The 18,211-nt window shown below is 38.9% G+C and overlaps 1 long non-coding RNA gene across 1 annotated transcript in view; it reads left to right on the top strand.

Annotated features, from left to right (window-relative positions):
* Positions 1–12,273, top strand: part of LOC143747285 (uncharacterized) — an 18,213-nt gene extending 5,940 nt beyond the window's left edge. Inside the window, exons 2-3 of the long non-coding RNA XR_013206701.1 lie at positions 4,603–4,671; positions 12,193–12,273. This is a non-coding gene — a long non-coding RNA (uncharacterized LOC143747285). The remainder of the gene's footprint in view (positions 1–4,602; positions 4,672–12,192) is intronic.
* Positions 12,274–18,211: the final 5,938 nt, after the last annotated feature.

The raw sequence follows: 18,211 nt of genomic DNA, 5'->3' as shown, positions 1-18,211 counted from the left end.
ACTGTATGTTATTGTTGCAAAATCTAGGAAGACTTCTCCAGTGCTCAGAATGTGAAAGCTGTTTTGAAGAATAGTAAACTTAATTATGCTGCCTCATTTTATCCCAATTACAAGGCAGAACCCATGTATGATTCATGGTGAAAGCAAGAGTGCATTGCAATAGCTCAGTGGAAAAAAAGCCATCTAAGATGAGGAATGAGATGAAAGAAAAGTTGATCATTGAAATGCTTATTTTACATTCAATACTGAAAAAAGGAAAATGTTAATAGAAACATTATAAATGTTTATATATATCTCGATATTTTACTCTGTATTTGTATTGGCCTATTTCTGTATGCTAAGTATTTTTTATGCCTAAAGTATTGCGGTGTTAGCTTAGCAGCATGCTAACAGCAAACACTATTTAAATTGAGTCGAGTCAGGCTGTTGCATGAGCGCTAAGCTCAAATCAAAATCATTTATGAGATTCATAATGGTTAATATGCTGGCTTAGAAGGAACTCCCTAGTTTAGTAGTATGTGCACTGCCCAGGATTTCAGTCTCATTGTCAACATCGATCCAGTGTGCTAAAACAATTGTTCTCTTAAAATTTCCCACAATGCAAAACAGACCAGTTCAAGCTGACAAAAATGGAAAATCAGCTCATATTTCATGATAGCACTGCGCTTTTTAACAGATACAATGAAGATGCATTAGCAAAGCAATTTATACTAAAAGGTTAAGTCATAGTGTGTTACATAGCAATTTTGTTAATAAAAAAACAGTGATGTGATGTTCAGTAGTTCAGACCAACTGAACTACTGAAAGAAGTGTTACCTGTAGTGGAAGAGCCTCTTCTCAATATTATTAACTCATCTTTATCTTTAGGTCATGTTCCAAGAACGTTCAAGCTGGCAGTTATAAAACCTCTTATTAAGAAACCACAATTAGATCCAAATAACCTAGCAAATTACAGACCCATTTCGAATCTTCCATTTATGTCAAAAATATTAGAAAAAGTTGTGTCCGCTCAACTCGGCTCTTTCTTGCAAGAAAACGACATCTATGAAAAGTTTCAGTCTGGATTCAGGCCACATCATAGCACTGAAACTGCGCTTGTTAGAATCACAAATGATTTACTTTTAGCTTCGGACCAAGGCTGTATCTCAGTACTAGTTTTACTTGATCTTAGTGCTGCGTTCGATACTATAGATCACACAATACTCTTAGATCGACTACAAAATTACACTGGTGTTCAAGGACAAGCATTAAGCTGGTTCAGGTCATACTTATCTGACCGCTACCATTTCGTCTACTTAAATGGAGAAAAATCGATTATAACTTCGGCAAACTATGGAGTGCCGCAGGGATCTGTGTTAGGCCCTTTATTATTCTCAATATATATGCTGCCACTTGGTAATATTCTAAGGAAACATGGAATTAGTTTCCATTGTTATGCTGATGACACTCAAATATATATTTCCTCACGGCCAGATGAATACGCTAAATTATCCAAATTGACAGATTGTGTTAAAGATATAAAAGATTGGATGACGCATAATTTTCTTTTATTAAATCCAGACAAGACAGAGGTAATACTTATCGGTTCTAAAAACCGTCCACAAAACCTTTCACAGCACGACTTTAACATAGTAGGATGCCCTGTTACTCTATCCGCTACAGTAAAAGACCTGGGTGTTACATTAGACTGCAACCTGTCTTTTGAAAAGCATATTTCATATGTTACAAAAACAGCCTTTTTCCACCTTAGAAACATTGCTAAGCTACGTAATATGCTATCAGTCTCTGATGCAGAAAAGTTAGTTCATGCATTCATGACCTCGAGACTAGATTACTGTAATGCTTTATTAGCTGGTTGTCCTGCATCTTCAATAAACAAGCTACAGTTAGTCCAAAATGCAGCCGCTAGAGTTCTTACTAGATTAAGAAAATATGATCATATAACACCGATTTTATCATCACTTCATTGGTTACCTATAAAGTTCCGTATTAATTACAAGGTATTGCTTTTGACTTATAAAGCTCTAAATGGTTTAGCTCCAGTCTATTTAACGGATCTTCTATCGCCTTACAATCCATCGCGCTCTTTAAGATCACTAGATTCGAGGTTTCTGGTCATTCCTAGGATATCCAGATCCACCAAAGGAGGCAGAGCATTTTCACATTTAGCTCCGAAGCTCTGGAATAGCCTTCCTGATATTGTTCGTTGCTCAGACTCGCTCTCCCAGTTTAAAACTAGACTGAAGACGCATCTATTTAGCCAGGCATTCATATAAATTTTTTATCTTACAGTTACTGTAAATTCGGCCTCTAGTTCATAAACGCCAGAGGAGAACTGGCCCCCGACTGAGCCTGGGTTCTCCCAAGGTTTTTTTTTTCTCCATTGGGTCACCTGATGGGGTGTTAGGACACCATTAGGTCACTGGATGGAGTTTTTCGGTTCCTTGCCACTGTTGCCTTTGGCTTGCTCAGTTGGGGATATTCAAATTAATTAACCAATCATACCATTGATCAGCTCTACCAAACTTGGATGTCTTTTTTCCAGTAATAAACAAACATTAAGTTGTTTTGATTGATACTGTGAAGCAGCTTTGATACAATCTGTATTGTGAAAAGCGCTATATAAATATATTTGACTTGACTTGATGTTTTAATGCGTGACCATGTAAACGTGTCGGTCACAGGACAGTAGGTCATCCAGTGTTAAGTCTATTAAAGCCCTTGCTAGTGCTCCAATTTGGCCTTGTCCTAAATGGCACACTTCATATGCACTTACGGTCACTTACAAGATCATAGGGTGTTCCATTTTTTTGTATTTTATGTTTAAGAATATGCGGCCGATATGCGCCCTCAATGCGTACTTTTGCAGAGCTCCTCAGCAGACTTCTACCTGCCGGTCAAAGTGGCATTACGTCACGAAACTGCAGACTCTGATGAAGATCGCAAGGGCTGAAGGTTCCATTTGGAACAGGGCCTTTGTGTTCACACTCTATTGATACATATAGTCCACATAGTGAACTAGGGAGTGGACCGAGACATTTTTTGGGATAGAGCTCATATTACTGTATGTGCGGATCTTAAGAAAGGGCTGCTTGATCCGTTGCGGTGGCCTTTGAATGTGTGCGCTCAGATGTTTTTAGGTACTTCAGAAGAGTCTTTGTTTGAACTAGGCTTGCAACCTAATAACTCTTATTGTGTTAAGGCAGATGCAGACGTTCACACACCCACACACACAAGGAGCGTTTGCCATTATGAACAATACACGATCAGTTGAGAAGACGAAAAGAGCTGTATGACTCTGATTCATACACAGTGTTTAGTGATATTTATAACCAATTTAAGGGGTGTTTCCTTAGTTCAAACACTTTAAAAATACACTTATTATTTGCAAGGATACAAATGGGAATATGTTTTACTGCCATGTCAAAAGTCACTTGTACAAAACAATTGTTAGTGCCTAGCTTTTTTTTTTTGTCAAGTTAAACCCATGACCTTTAATATTACATTTTTAAAAAAAAATGTTAACAATAGTAATGAATTTTAAATCATCTTTGCATGTTCACTAACCTCTTTTTCAATTGAAATGATTATTATAATTACTATGTGTTTTATTTAAATTAGTTTTACATTATATCACTTCTACCACAATCTCAACTTTTTGTTGATGAACCCCCGTTTGGGAAACCCTAACAATGTTATTGTTTTACTTCCCTTTTTTTCAACTTTGGTTTCTCCTGTCTTTTATGCAAATCGGTCTGGTTTGGTTTAGGATTTGGAGGACCATAGAGGTCATTTCATTGGCTGACCCTTTCTACAGGGAATAAAACAACACCGAAAACAAGGCGTGTGCCAGGGGAGCGAGGTGAGGAGGTGGGCTTAGCGATCTCAGAGGTGTGATAGAAACGTTGGCAGCAAACTGAGCCAGGTGGACACTGCAAAGCCCCCAAGTCACCTAACAATTTTGTCACTCTTACACAGCTCTACCCCCCCGCGGTATTAACCCTGCGCCATACACACTGGTGTCAGACATTAACAGCCTTCTGATCGTGAAATTATGTGTACAACAAGTTCTTTTCCCATGCATGTAATTGAAATCTACCTCTCGGCAAACAAAGAGAGGGCATTAGCTGTGTCCTCCCAGTGTTTAGAGGAGCCACTCAATATGTGCTGTTGGCAGAAGAATAGAATCGTTATATCACAACCTTCAGTATTCTTGGCCGTCAAACAAAAAGAGCCATGTGATTTTCTGAAGACATCCCTCATGTGACTGTGAAAAAAGAGAACACTGTGCCGGACAATGACGGACACCGGCATCTCTTCCATTCTTTTTTCTCTGCCTTGTTCTGCCTCTCGCTTTTGCCTCGTTCTATCTTTTTTTATCCCTCCTACGTCCTGAACAAAGGCGAGAGGCTTGGTTGAGACGATCTGTGCACAAAGCAGGAAACTTTGTGGTTCAGAAGCATGTCATATCACAAAAGGCAGGGATCAGGAGGATGTGTTGCTAGGCGCCGTGATTGTGTCAGCACTCCTGGCCAGAACATTTCCTTACAGGTGAACTTTTAAATGGAGACTGACAGATATATGCTTCCTGCTATTTTACAGAACGGCAAAGCCCGAAGCAGCCCCCAAGATCCTTTGCATCACTCCTCGGGCCAATCATCTTTGTTTGAGGTACGTGACATAGCAAGTGCCCTCCTGTAAAATCCGTACCCATGGGATTGCTCTGTTTCTCTGTGTTTGGGCAGCTTGGCACGGTTCAAACACGGTTCAGGAAAGTGCACGCTTGTGAGGGTACGCGAGATCTACAGGAACCCCTTCATGTGCTCGGTCAGTGTTGGAGAGTCAACCTCGCACATGAATAATTGTGACATTTTTCATCACAGGCGTCCAGTGTCATTACAAACACGCTTCCATTGTTAACCGTAAAGTTGAAAGGGCATCGCCAAATATGGTTAATGACGTATATTCCTGTGTCTGTCAGCATGTGTCGCTCTGCCCAAGTTTAATTTGACCCCTTTTGAAAACAACTAATTTCCTGTGGAATTCACATTAACTCTCCAGAATTAGGCTTGTTGTTCTTTGCAAAAAAAGTTTTCAAAAGGTGGAGGGGGTGTGGAGGAGATATTCATGTGTTTGACGCATAACGTGTGTGTGTGTGTGTGTGTGTGTGTGTGTGTGTGTGTGTGTGTGTGTGTGTGTGTGTGTGTGTGTGTGTGTGTGTGTGTGTGTGTGTGTGTGTGTGTGTGTGTGTGTGTGTGTGTGTGGTCGTGTGTGTGTGTAGTCGTGTGTGTGTGTGTGTGTGTGTGTGTGTGTGTGTGTGTGTGTGTGTGTGTGTGTGTGTGTGTGTGTGTGTGTGTGTGTGTGTGTGTGGTCGTGTGTGTGCCAAATGTGTTTGTGTATTACTGACTGATTTAAACAGCCTTTTTCATATATATATTAATAAAACAGTCTATAAAGCTATTCAGTTATTATTTTATAATTCAGTATATTGTATATGTATTATAAATACTTTTGTTCTCAATAGCCACATATGCAAATTTTAATCAAATATATTTCTGCAGATGTCACCAGTTGTTATCCCCAACAGGGACTTCAAGTGTGAAGCACCTCTTTTTTTCTCTGAATTTCTCTGTATTTACGAATTTGCTTATATACACTATATTGTTTGTTCTTGTTATATACACATAGATTGTATATCAGAAGAACATTGTTATTTCAGGGGTCAGGACAACTTCCAGCAGCTAAAGGGTTAAAGATACAGCAAGACTTTGCTAACTTGTTTGTCTGCCGTAGACTGAATGGAGTCTTGAAGTAATTCTTCCCAAAGTCAAACTGTTGAAAGATAATGCAACAGGGGAAATCCATAACGGCTACCCACGATTATGTATCCAGGATGTCCCATTCAGACTGACAGTGTCCTCATGGCCAGACCCCTGAGGGGGGAGAGGGAGGTACAAGGAGGTGAAAGGACGTGCCAAGGTCAAATGTGTCTGTGGTCTTATTTTCTTCCTCTTTTGTGGGAGCAAAACACATTCCAAACAGATGGTCTCGTCGATCGCGAAAGAGAAAGAGAAAAAAGTCTTATTGTTACTTGTATCCTAAAGGTCCTGGGGGTCAAAGTTACTGGACAAATCTGTGGGACTGGAGTGGGAACATGAATGGCGTTGACAGGTGTTTAGTGATTATGTAAAAAACAAATAAGCCAGTTAACTGATGTGTAAAAGCTTTTTATGCTTTCGAATTTTGTCTCGCCTTTTTTCTCTTTCTGTTCTAGCAGCTCAACGAGCTCAGCCTGAAAAAAGCATCTATTCTGAGGCACTTGCCTCGACGTTAGTCAGACTATTGACGCTTTCCTGTTTGATGTCTCTCCTAGCAGTAACATCAAACAATCAACAAGCAAAACCTCTCTCAGCATTGACCGAGTGTACAAAGTATTCGTTTCATTTTTCCGAGGCACTGAAGTGCTAAACATGTTTAAAGAAACTTTCACAATGCGGCCTCCCAGGAGGTATTTCGAGGCTAAATGAGGTTAAAAGGAAGTTTTGTTGTCTCAGACAATGTTGCTATCTGTCTCAATACATGATTTCCCTTTCAGTTTGCATGTTCTTTTGCCTCCAAACAATTTTCCTTCCCCTTTCATTTTTTTCCCCGTCGCTCAGATCAGGCATAGACGGCTGTTAAGTGGCAGTCAAACCAAGAAGCACAGAGTGCAAAACCACTGTTCAGTAAAATAACCTTGCCAAAGGGTCTTTTCCCCCCACCCCTAACGCACATAGCTGGCTCCATCTTTGTGTATTGAGTGAGTTAAATCAATGGCAAAATGTTGGCACTTTACACAGGACAGTGACCAGGAAGCCCTCCCCCGTGTGATTGACACTTGAAACGTGTGCGCGGACGGAGCCAGGGGCGCTGCTCCACGCTTGAAGTCTCTGCTGGGGATAACAACTGGTGACATCTGCAGAAGGGGCCGACAGAAAGGCAGTTGAAAGCCATGTTTGTTGCCTTGGCCCGCTCAGATCTTCCTGCTTTTATGAAGCCTCCACCCCCCCACACACACACCCCCCTCCTCTGCTTTAATATTATGATTCAGCACCTGGCTCTTTTGAACCTTGCTTCAAAACTTCAAAAGAGGAGGGTGGCATTAAACAACATGAAATAGGTATGGAAGGGAGACGACGGTAGGGTGTTGGCAGTAAGGGCCGAGAGGGCGCAGGGACGCGGGTCGGATGATTGAGGTAAAAGGAAGAAGGATGCTCCGGCGGCTTGATTTCGCTCTCATCATCTTAGCCGGGATATTTCTTTTTATTTTTTTGTGCACACCGCTTCTCTGCCATCTTTAGAGATGTGTGCCATTACTGTTTTTGTAACATCAGATAGCGGTCGGGCATAATGAGGGTTTTGAATATGAGGCCGGTGGGCTAATGCATACACAGTTGTAGAGATAATAGAGACAGAAACTGATAGGGGTGTGCCTGCCAAAAGCAAGTACAGGATGCCGTATTTGTAAATGACTGAGGAAAATGGCATTGGGAAAAATAATGGAATGGCACGCTTTCGTCTCGCTGCCTTGACCATATAGTGCTAATAACAGTGGTTGGTTGGTCGCAAAGTGTGAGAGTCTGCTGTACGAAACTGTCCCAAACTGACTACGCTTTAAGGGTAAAGTTCACCCAAAAATAAAAATTCTGTCATCATTTACAGTACTCACCTTCATATCTTTCAAAACCCCTCTTTTTCTTTTAGTTTTTTTCAGAACACAAAACAAGACATTTTACGTAATGTTCATGCTGCTCTTTTCCGTACAATTACATTGAATTTTAAATGCTACATTTTCAGTGAATTATGGCTTAAATTTCAGTTCGTTCCTCACACAAAGGTATCATACAGTTTTAGTCTACACAATATACTGGTATTTACAATAACTGTGACACTTAAACAAATGAAATATTGATTTCTTGTTTATACATAAATTATGATAAATCAGCTTTCACGTTTGCCACTGTGAGAATTTTATTTTTATTTTTTTTGGATTCCGTAAAAAAAGTTGGCAAACACCCAAGTCCGTAGGAAATGCCAATCAACAGTGAGTTGTTATTGTATGCTTTTTTACAGTTATGGCTACAAATGCTCTCTCATTAGAGAAAACAAAATGAATGACGAACGGACGGATAGATAGATAGATTTTTTAAGGTTAATTTAGATTGATAGATATAGAGGGATAGATAGAGAGATGGATGGATGGATAGATAGATATCTACTTTACTAGATATTACATATATACTAAACTAAATATCCTGCATATTTTAACAGTATTAGCAATGGGAAGTGACTGTAAAATTAATTAAAGTCACACGTTATACCAGCCTCCATTCAGCCGAACTGCAAATTCTTTTGACGCCACTTACCCTTGATACTCACTTTAATAGTGATCTTTATTGTGGCAAGATCTGAAAAGTCAAAAGCAATTACTTCAGCTCAGCGCTATTAAAGGAAACTCTTTCTTTCCACCCGATCCCAGCACCTTGCTCTCAGACCTGCTGTAGCCATGACGCCCTGAGCTGACCATAAAGGCCCTGGGTAACATTGAGTCAAGGACGCTTAATGGATGCTAAAGCACAAACAACGGAGCTCCAAGCATGCCAGAGCAGACCTAACCTGGGGCACAGACATCAAAATGCAGGTTGGAGATTTGACATTCCTGCAGGCACTAAATGCCTCGCCAGTGATTTGAAAAAAAAGAAAAGAAAAAAAGAAAGGAAAAGTCAATATCCCCCTCCTGTTTCTAAACGCTCACTATCTGATGAGCACGGGTAATGCAGATCTGATTCTGCTGTGACAAAAGGGCCGCGCTAAGGACAGCCTGAAATGTCTCTCTCGCTTTTTTCCATTTCCTCTAACTCACACACTCCCGCTCTGTGTTTGTGTGTGTGTGCGCTCGCACAAATGCTCACCACTCTTTGAGCCCTTTGATAATAATAACGACAGTGGAAAAGATTATCACAGTTGGCCACTCCTGAACTTCAAGGTTAAAGGAGCACAGCAATTGTGGCTTTGTGTTTACCAAAGAAAGGCTAATGATGAATTAATTAGCTATGGACTACGTTTGCTGTCTCCGCATCTATCTGAGGACCTTTCACATCCTCTAAGTGGAAGAATGCTTTCATAAAGAAACGTGAAGCACTTGTACTGTATGTAATGTGCTTAGTATAAACCCCGCTTATGAATATACATTCCATGAATTAGCATGTCTTCTAATCAAATGCGCTATTAGCATTCTTACCTACTTTGAGGGTTAAAGACATTGAAATGTCATGTTATTTACTAGCTTTGTTTTTCTCACTGTAATAACTAATGGATTTTAGTTTATTGTAGATAATTACAGCAAAAGTCCTAACTCAATTTTGAATATTTAAAGGATGGGGTATCAAAGACCATTCACATATTGGTATTTAATACCCTGTTAATTAAAGATGTAATGAATTTAATTCATGTTTTAGAATAGAGAATGAGTTACAGCTCTTTTCCTGTCCTACAGATTCACTTTTCATAATTTTTCACTGCCTTTTTTTCTATCACATTATTTTCATTGTTTACATTTTCATCACACGCTTTCGTTTGATTATGAACAAATGCAAATTCAAATAAGTCAACAAAGGAATATTCCTGGTTCAGTGCAATTTAAACAATCACTTGTGGCCTAAAAACGAATTACAGTAAGGTTACAATGGAAGTACGAAGGAAACAATCGATAAAATTAAATTACTCCAGAGTTTAATAATATTGCCACAAGCTGTAAACAATACGTGTGCTAACATGATTTTATTGTGAAAAAAAAATCCTCATTCATTTTTTTCTGTGTAAAGTTGTTTCCAAATTTACTTTGTTGCCACAACGTAATGCCAAAGATACTAAAACAACCATAAGAATGACTTCATAGCTTAAAGAATACAGCGGTTTTACCAGAATATGCGATATTATTGCTTTAATAAAAATAAAAGCAAAACTTTTACTTATTTATTTCCACTCTAAATGACTTATTTGTATGACTTTCCATGACTTTGCCTGCTTCATTTAGAATTTTTTCAGTTATAGTGTGAAGGTGGTCAGGACTAAAAAAGAAAAAAGAGAGAGAAGATCTAAAACATAAGAAAACGAGGCGGCAGGTGTTTCCCTGAACAGTTTCAGGTCTCCTTCAGTGGACTGGCAAGTACAGGGACATGGGGTGGACAGTTTGATGGATAAATTACATAAGAAGTGGAACTTAAAACCTGCTGTAGCAGACTCATACTGAGCGCTCGCATGCTGGGATGAGGGCTAGAACAATCGCAAAGGCACTGTGAGCAGGTCTCTCTCTCTCTCTCTCTCTCTCTCTCTCTCACTCTCTCACTCTCTCTCTTTCTCTCTCTCTCTTTCTCTTCTCTCTCTCTCTCTCTCTCTCTCTCTCTCTCTCTCTCTCTCTCTCTCTCTCTCTCTCTGTCTGCTCAGCCATCGGCCAAGGCTAACCTTCATTTACCTTTGCCTTTGGGGAATCTGGAACAATGCAGCAAATTAGAGTTGAAAAAAAGTTTGGGTGAAAAAAATCTGGATTCCTATGGTAAAAATGACGAGGCATCACCAAACCCTTGCTTTAGTTCCATAGGAGCTTCTACTTCAATTCAACAAACTGCAATATTAGTGCAACTGTGTTTGATGGAAGTTGAGCTTGAGAATAAAAGGTCAGTAAGATACAACTTGAAAGGTTGGAGCGCCTTATCAAAATCTCCCACACACAGCAGTTAACTATTAATGTGAAGCACTTTTTCGCATATTTTTCAAGAAATCTTATCTTAAGATCTGGAGAAAATGTGAGAAAGTAAACCGGAATAGAGAAGTTAATTAAAAGTTATGCTATTTAATTGAAATGTGTCATTTCATCCTGCTCCTTTGAGACTGTCCTTGGAATCTTTTATTCGTTAAATAAGACAACACTCAAGTATGATGCATATCAAAACAAAACAAAACAGAGATGCTTTTGAAAATGCCTTAAGCATATCCTTGTAAGTATTTGTATGGATGCATTTCTCAAGTGCCAACAGCACACAATGATGCTTTGTCTTGAAGCCTTGAAAAGAATTTTCTAAGAAATCTTTTATGTTTCCGCATTTTGCGGATTTTTAGCAATGTGGTGTTAGGATTTCTTAAGCTAACAAGATAAAAGGAGTGAAATACAAGAGAAAATAAAGTATATCTCAATGTCTATATTAATAAAGGGATACAGGACAAAAAAATTATGTATTAAAAGATATTTTGAAACATCACATACACACACACGACCACACACACACACGACCACACACACAGGTTTCATTTGTTAACACAGTTAACTTTAACAGTGAACAATACTTCTAAAGCATTTATTAATCTCAAATGTTCATTTCAGCCTTTTACTAATACATTTTTACAATCAAAAGTTGTATCTGATAACATTAGTTAATGCACTGAACTAACATTGACATTTTAATGAACTAGCATTAAAAAATTAATTAAAATAAAAATTGTGTAAAAATTGCTGTAAGAAAATACAGTATTGTTCATTGTTAGTTTATGTTAGTTGTTGCATTTAGTGTTAACAAATGAGACCTTATTGTAAAGTGTTACCGTGTGTGTGATTTATTAAGCCTAATTTAATAACCTTTTAAATAAAAAAGTTATAGTTTTGATTAATATATTAGATGTCTCTCTCTCTCTCTCTCTCTCTCTCTCTCTCTCTCTCTCTCTCTCTCTCTCTCTCTCTCTATGTATATATATATATATATATATATATATATATATATATATATATCTCTCTCTCTATATATATATATATATATATATATACAATCAGAAAGATATTCTTAATTTAAAGGGATAGCTCAGGTTTGGAACAACTTGAAGGTCTGTAAATGATGACAGAATTTTCATTTTTTGGGTGAACTAATATTATTTCAGATGTGTGTATATTATACATATTGTGCGTGCGTGCGTTCGTGTGTGTGCGCACGCTTATGTATGCTTTCCGGTGAAGGGTGCCGTTATAACTGAGCTGAGGGAGGTAAAAAGTGTTAGTTACAGTTGCCCCAACCTGTACTCTAATGAAAAGGGGTCACAGGGTCAAACTGATAATGCTGCCCCTCTTGTATAAATATTTTACTCCATGTGAATCCCATCTTTCAGAGCTCAGGACACGCTGACTGAAGGTTTCTTCAGGGCGAGGCCACAGGTTGACGGACACGCACAAAAAAACAGCCCACCAAACAAAGGCCATTCAAGTTGAGTGGAAGACAAGGCCGTCGACTTTGGTTTCTTCATGCACCGGCAGAAGTATTAAAACGGGTGAAAGCCTTCAGTGACAGAAACTCTGAGCGCTGATAATGTGAGACTTTGTTCTCTTAATCATTGTGGAGAGAGTGAGAAAGTCACTGGCGTGTCAGGGTCGAGGGCAAGCCTGTTCTGAGGAGTCGTATGAGGACTGTACAGTAACATGAAGCAAGATTTCAAATAAAGATAATCAACGTTTCCAGCATAGACCCTATTGTGACGGGACACATCCTGTCTCAATCGTCAATAGAGGTGTCAAAATGCAAGACAATGCACAAGAAGTGAAGGAGGGAAACAGTAGCTCCTTGTTATTGTGATGGCATGTAACATGAGCTTCTTAGAAGACTTCTTCTTTCATCTGAGCTACAGATCTTTTCTCATGCTGCCCTCCCTCCCACGAGGGGTCGAGAGATTCAGAGCTCACCAACAGGAGGAAGACCCTTCAGGTGTGCTGTTACAAAACGGACACGTTTGCCTTGGAAAGCACCTGTGACCAAAAGCATTTTGGATGTATTTTGAATGCAGCTTCCATAGTAATTTATTACATTTAAGTATCATTTTGCGTAAAAACACACTGTGGCAGAATCTAAATTTGGTCAGTAATCAATTGACTATTCAAAATCGAAGAATTGCCTCCTCCTCAATTTATAGATTGGAATTTGAATGGAATTGGTCACACCCAACAGGAAGTTGAATTAGAGTGACACAAAACATAATTTACTAAATGGCAATTCAGAGAATTCAACACAGCGAATGCATTCTGGGAAATGTTTTTCCACCCTGGTCCACAAAAGTTGATTAATTTTAGATATAAAATATATAATCTAAATTAAAATAAAAATTTAAATGTTTGTCAAGTCAACACTGAAATGTTTTAACTAACTTGCTATTTTAGTGTTTTAATTTCAGGTAATTATACTTCCTTAGATTCACATTTTAGAATTTATTTTTGTGGAGCAAAATTTTCAAATTGCTATTTAACAAAATGCATTATCACTGGCTATCAAGTTGAGGTGTCATTTTGCTTTATTAAAAGAAAAAACAGATCTAATACAAAAAAAGTACAATTTGAATACAGTCATTAAATCTGTTATAATAATGTTATAATGTAAAATGCATTTGGTCATGTTTTATCTTGTTTAGGCCACCAAGTAGGCCGCAACTACCATTGGTGACACAAAGAAATAAAAGAAAGAACGTAACTACAATTAAATAAAAATAAATAATAATAAACAATGTTAAGTTCTCTTTGTTTGTTATGTAAAATTGTAACTCCCAACAATTATTTCTTCAGTTGATGTCTTGCAAAAGCAAGATTGCTCCTGGTTCTAACATCTATGTAAATCTAAATGAAAATTATATGCTGAATATGCTTCATGTTTGTCCATCATGAATACACTTCATTAGAGACAGCATCCAGTACTGTGAATGAAAGGAGGGCAGTATTTGTGAGTGGAATATATTTTAGCGAAGTTATTATCTCAAAGCCTCACTGGCTGAGGTGAGGAAAGCTTTCAGTGTAATTTGCTCTTTCCGCTAGCCAGTTAATGTACCTGCTATGTGGACGGAGAACTGCAGTGTATAATTACCACTGCATGCACTCTGCTTACTAGCATGCCAATTATTCTCACCAGTTAGTCTAGCTCATCTAATCATGTTTTTTTTTTTTGTTGTTGTTGTTTTTATTTATTTATTTTAGTTTTTTTTTAAACGATCTGGGGAGCAAAAAACTGTTTTTACTCCACCAGCATTTTCATTTTTCTACATCTGCGCCACTTTGCTAATCAAAAGTATTCTACACGTATCGCTGTTGTCTAAACGATAGCGCTGATGCTAAGTGCAACTAGCGCATTTCTCATTGCTGAAAGCCACCTGTTTGATGGAGAAAAGAGTGGCTTGTTTCTTCCTAGTTGCCCAGTTAATTGTTAATTTTACATCTGTGGCACCAATAGCTAGATATTAAAATCTTAGCTACATTTGAAAAGCCAAAACAGAGAATGCGGACTACGATCAGATGTTGCAGCAGACGGAGAATGTGCGCACGCTAATTTGTCGGGGTCTCTTTTGCCCGGAGCGCTCTATCACTTAGCACCAAGCTGTTCTTCTCTTGTCGGAAAAGAACGGGTTAAAAATAAATAAGCATGTCACAGTATGTCACAACAAACAGATGAAGGGAAGAAGAAAAAAAAACATGAAGCAAGACGCAAATTTGGCTCAAGAGCTGTTCAGGGGTCTCCCTCTTGGTCTGAGCGTTCTTGCGCTAATTTGTGTGAGGGGAGTGTAATCATGACAAACATTTCTATCATTACCAGGTAATACGAGTTAATCGTTTGGTTTACACTCTCCGGCTGACATACCATTAGAGACTGTGCAGACACTGTAACTAGAGCATTAATAAATTCAAAATGTGCCTATTAGGATGACAGCTTTGGAGGTGCAAAGGAATAACAGTTATCACTTGGCAGAGGCTGATCTCGCCCCATCTGCTGAGACTTTGCATATATTTTCAGCTTCCTGAGCAATGATTAGGGCTGTCAGAACCTCTTTAACCTTCTAACTGCTGGTCCCAACTGGCCCTAATTAGAGATTAATGATTTCTAAAGACACAGGCTGTGATGGAAACTGCCTCTGCTGTTTATGTACAAATTAAGCACCAATTACTTTGAGCATCGGTGCCACTATTGACGTGCGACTGAAATATCAGATGCGGAAAAGGGCAATCGCGTGACTACAAATGACACCGCTTCCGTTTGTTTCACCAGAAGAGTCGGATGAGTCACGATGCCGGTGACATACCTTTGGACGCCACGAAAGACACACCCAGACCCGCTCGTGATTTCCTCCCGTTCAAGAGCCCGGATTCCCCGTGAAAAAGACCAGATCCAGCCGCCGTTTCACAAGGCCCTTTTCCAACGGTCACAAAAGTAATTAAATCAAACTTTGTGCAACTATTTGATCTCGTTCTCAGATTGCCGTCCAAAGGTGCTCTCCAACAATCAACCAAGGTGCTTATTTCATCTCCCGACACTCTGAGTGCTCTCCACTCATCAGGAGCGAGTAAACAGCGCTAGTATTGAAAATCACAGCAAAAGATGTGATTAATCTTTCATCAAAATCTCTCTTTTATTCCGCTTTATGATATGCAATGTCTGTCATTCCTTCATTGAGGGAATGTGGAATATCTATAAAATATTTAGAGTGCATTTGCTTCCTTTTTGTGTGTGTTGGGGCTGAAATGTTGGCTGAGCCGTTCGCTCGACTCTTTGAGGCCATCTGGAGAGCCGGCTCACGTGGGAGAAATCCAGCGAGGCTCTCTCTTGCGAGCCGCCCAGCCTGCCCAGATGATGGTAACCCCAGAGATTCAGTGTCGCACTGCATTGTGGGATCAGACAGCTCGCGGGGACGCCGAGAGAAACAAAGAGCCCCCAGCTCTTGCCAGATCAATCCGACGACATCAAAGAGGCTGACAACTACACAGCGTCTATCAAAAGTGCACCACTCCGCCTGGCTCGCAGGTAGCTTTTTTCGGGCGGCCCTAGTTTAGAGTTTCAACTCGAGCCTCACCCCTGCGAGGATACGTTGTGTGATTTAACGCATCTGTATTGGTGTGTGTGCGTGCGCAGATGCGGGTGTGAAACCGTGTTAATGTATAATAACTTCATTACGTGGATTCCTGGGGTCGCTGGGAGAATTGACATGACTAGCTTGGGTGAAAGCTGTATGACAGCTGGGCTAGTGGGTCAGACCACTACTTCCTGTTGTGTGATCATTATGGTCAATTTTGCACAGTGTGACTGTGGCTACATCACTCTCCGTGGACTCTTTTTAAGGTCATGATGAATTGACCCTCATGTTCAGTTTGGAGAGCCCAAGACCATTTTAATGTCTCACAAAACGTACTTAACGTTTATGAGGACGGATTATAAACCCGATGTCAACTTGATCACACACCCCAATTTATTTAAGATGGAAACAATAGTAAAATGATTTGTATTATAATAATGCAATTAATGAATAATAAATACATTTTAAAAAAGTTTAAAATTTATTTAAATTAGTAATTTTTATTTTGATTATTTTAAAATATTTTATTGTGATTTTTTTTTTCTTTCTTTAATGCGTTTTTTTTTTTTTCAAGGGTCACTGATCTCAAACAGAAACAGTTAGTTTAAAAAAAATATCAGTAGTGTTTCTGAAAAATCCTTTTACGTTAACTGATTTCATAGTGTTTTAATCAAATTTGCTCAGCTTTACTGACAAAAAAAAAAAAAGATTGTGTCTGGTTGAGAAGCAACGACATTCAGTCTTAAGTAATTTAATATCCTGTTGACAATACAATTGAAAATAAAAGCATATTTGCAGTCACTGTAATGGTCCCGACAGAAGGCAGCAAGATCATAGTAAGACCGATCTACTCTCTTCTCTCCATGCTGATCTGCCCTTGTCAGGAGGTGTTGGCCCGAACCTCCTTAACTTGGCATGGCCTGGAAAGTCTCATGAACACACACTCCCACACACACAAGACAAAGAGGTCTGATGGCCTGCCAGCACTCGGGCACTTTTGTCATGTGTGCTCATGTGTGACGGGGTGAGATCACCCAAACCACATGCACCTGAGTCCCTTTTCTCCACTATTTATTCACACTAATCTCTTCGTTTTGGAGGAGAGAGAGAGAGAGAGAGAGAGAGAGAGAGAGAACATCAGTCCTCAATGTAAAAATGTGGGTCTGGAGAATGACTGCAACAGTTTGCATGGCTTTGAGTTAAAATTATTTAATTAAATAAAATGTTAAGCTGCCATAACTTAAAATCTGTCATCTTTGTAACAATTACCTGATATTGAATAACTGTAAACTGTTTGGAAAAGTATTTTCATCCATATATTGAAAGTATGTGCTTTCATACTTTGTTGAAACATTCTACCAAATGTTTTCTTTCATGTTCTACAGAATAAAGTGAATCCTACATATTGGGAACGGAATGACGGTAAGTAAATAATGTTTTTAGAATCTCTTAATTCGAATGTGCGAAACATCATCCCTGCTCTAAATTTCATTCAAAAAGAATGACATTCGAAATTCAAGAAATTTCATTAGACAATGTAGCAATAGATCCTTAAGGTAACAAACACACTGATGTGTTTAACACACTTTGTTAAAGACTCTAACTGTGAGATGAAATTAATAAATAAATAAAAATCCACATCAGTTAGTTTTTAAAGGGGTACTTCACTGCTGGCAAAAATGGGCTTTCGGTAAAACTTGGCTGCCTAAACAGTAAAAAGATGAAAAAAAATTATATGGTGATACCTGAACAGAGAAAAAGGCTGTTGTCCTCCCTCTTGCTTAGTAGGTAGGAAGACTTCAACACCCATAATGCACTGGGCATGTTGCTGTCCAAGGCCACTCCACCAGTCTGTTATGGATGCGCTTACGAGAATCAAATACTACCTTGCTTTAGTAGGAAAAACTTCTTAGCAAACGTTGTCATAATGGTGTTGACTTGTATTGTTTCCAGCTGCAAGAATTCAAAGAGTAAACGTTTAGCGGCAGTGAGTTACTTATGGTTTCCAGTGAAAGATCCTGCATGTTGTAGTCAGTGGTTAAAGGCTGCGAAGAATCGTAAATACAGAGAGAACGTCGCAATGAAATATATAAAAAAAAACTCAGTGTCTATGGCCATTTATGCCAATCAGAGGGGAAACCTGAAAGAAACTGCCATTCTGTCAGTTCTGCCCAAAGCAAAATGCAAAAAAGTAAGAAAACACTGTCGTGTACAGGTAAGAAAGCTGTTGCCATAATGTTACATTTTTACCATAATGCTGTTTGAAGAGTAGACAATAAACTTAGTACTCTTACAATTACTGTTTTGTTAA

The sequence above is a fragment of the Siphateles boraxobius genome, unplaced genomic scaffold (genome assembly GCF_051911475.1).
Source record: "Siphateles boraxobius isolate OS27281-9 unplaced genomic scaffold, OSU_SipBor_1 22, whole genome shotgun sequence".
NCBI lineage: Eukaryota > Metazoa > Chordata > Actinopteri > Cypriniformes > Leuciscidae > Siphateles > Siphateles boraxobius.
This window is presented reverse-complemented; position numbering and strand designations above follow the sequence as displayed.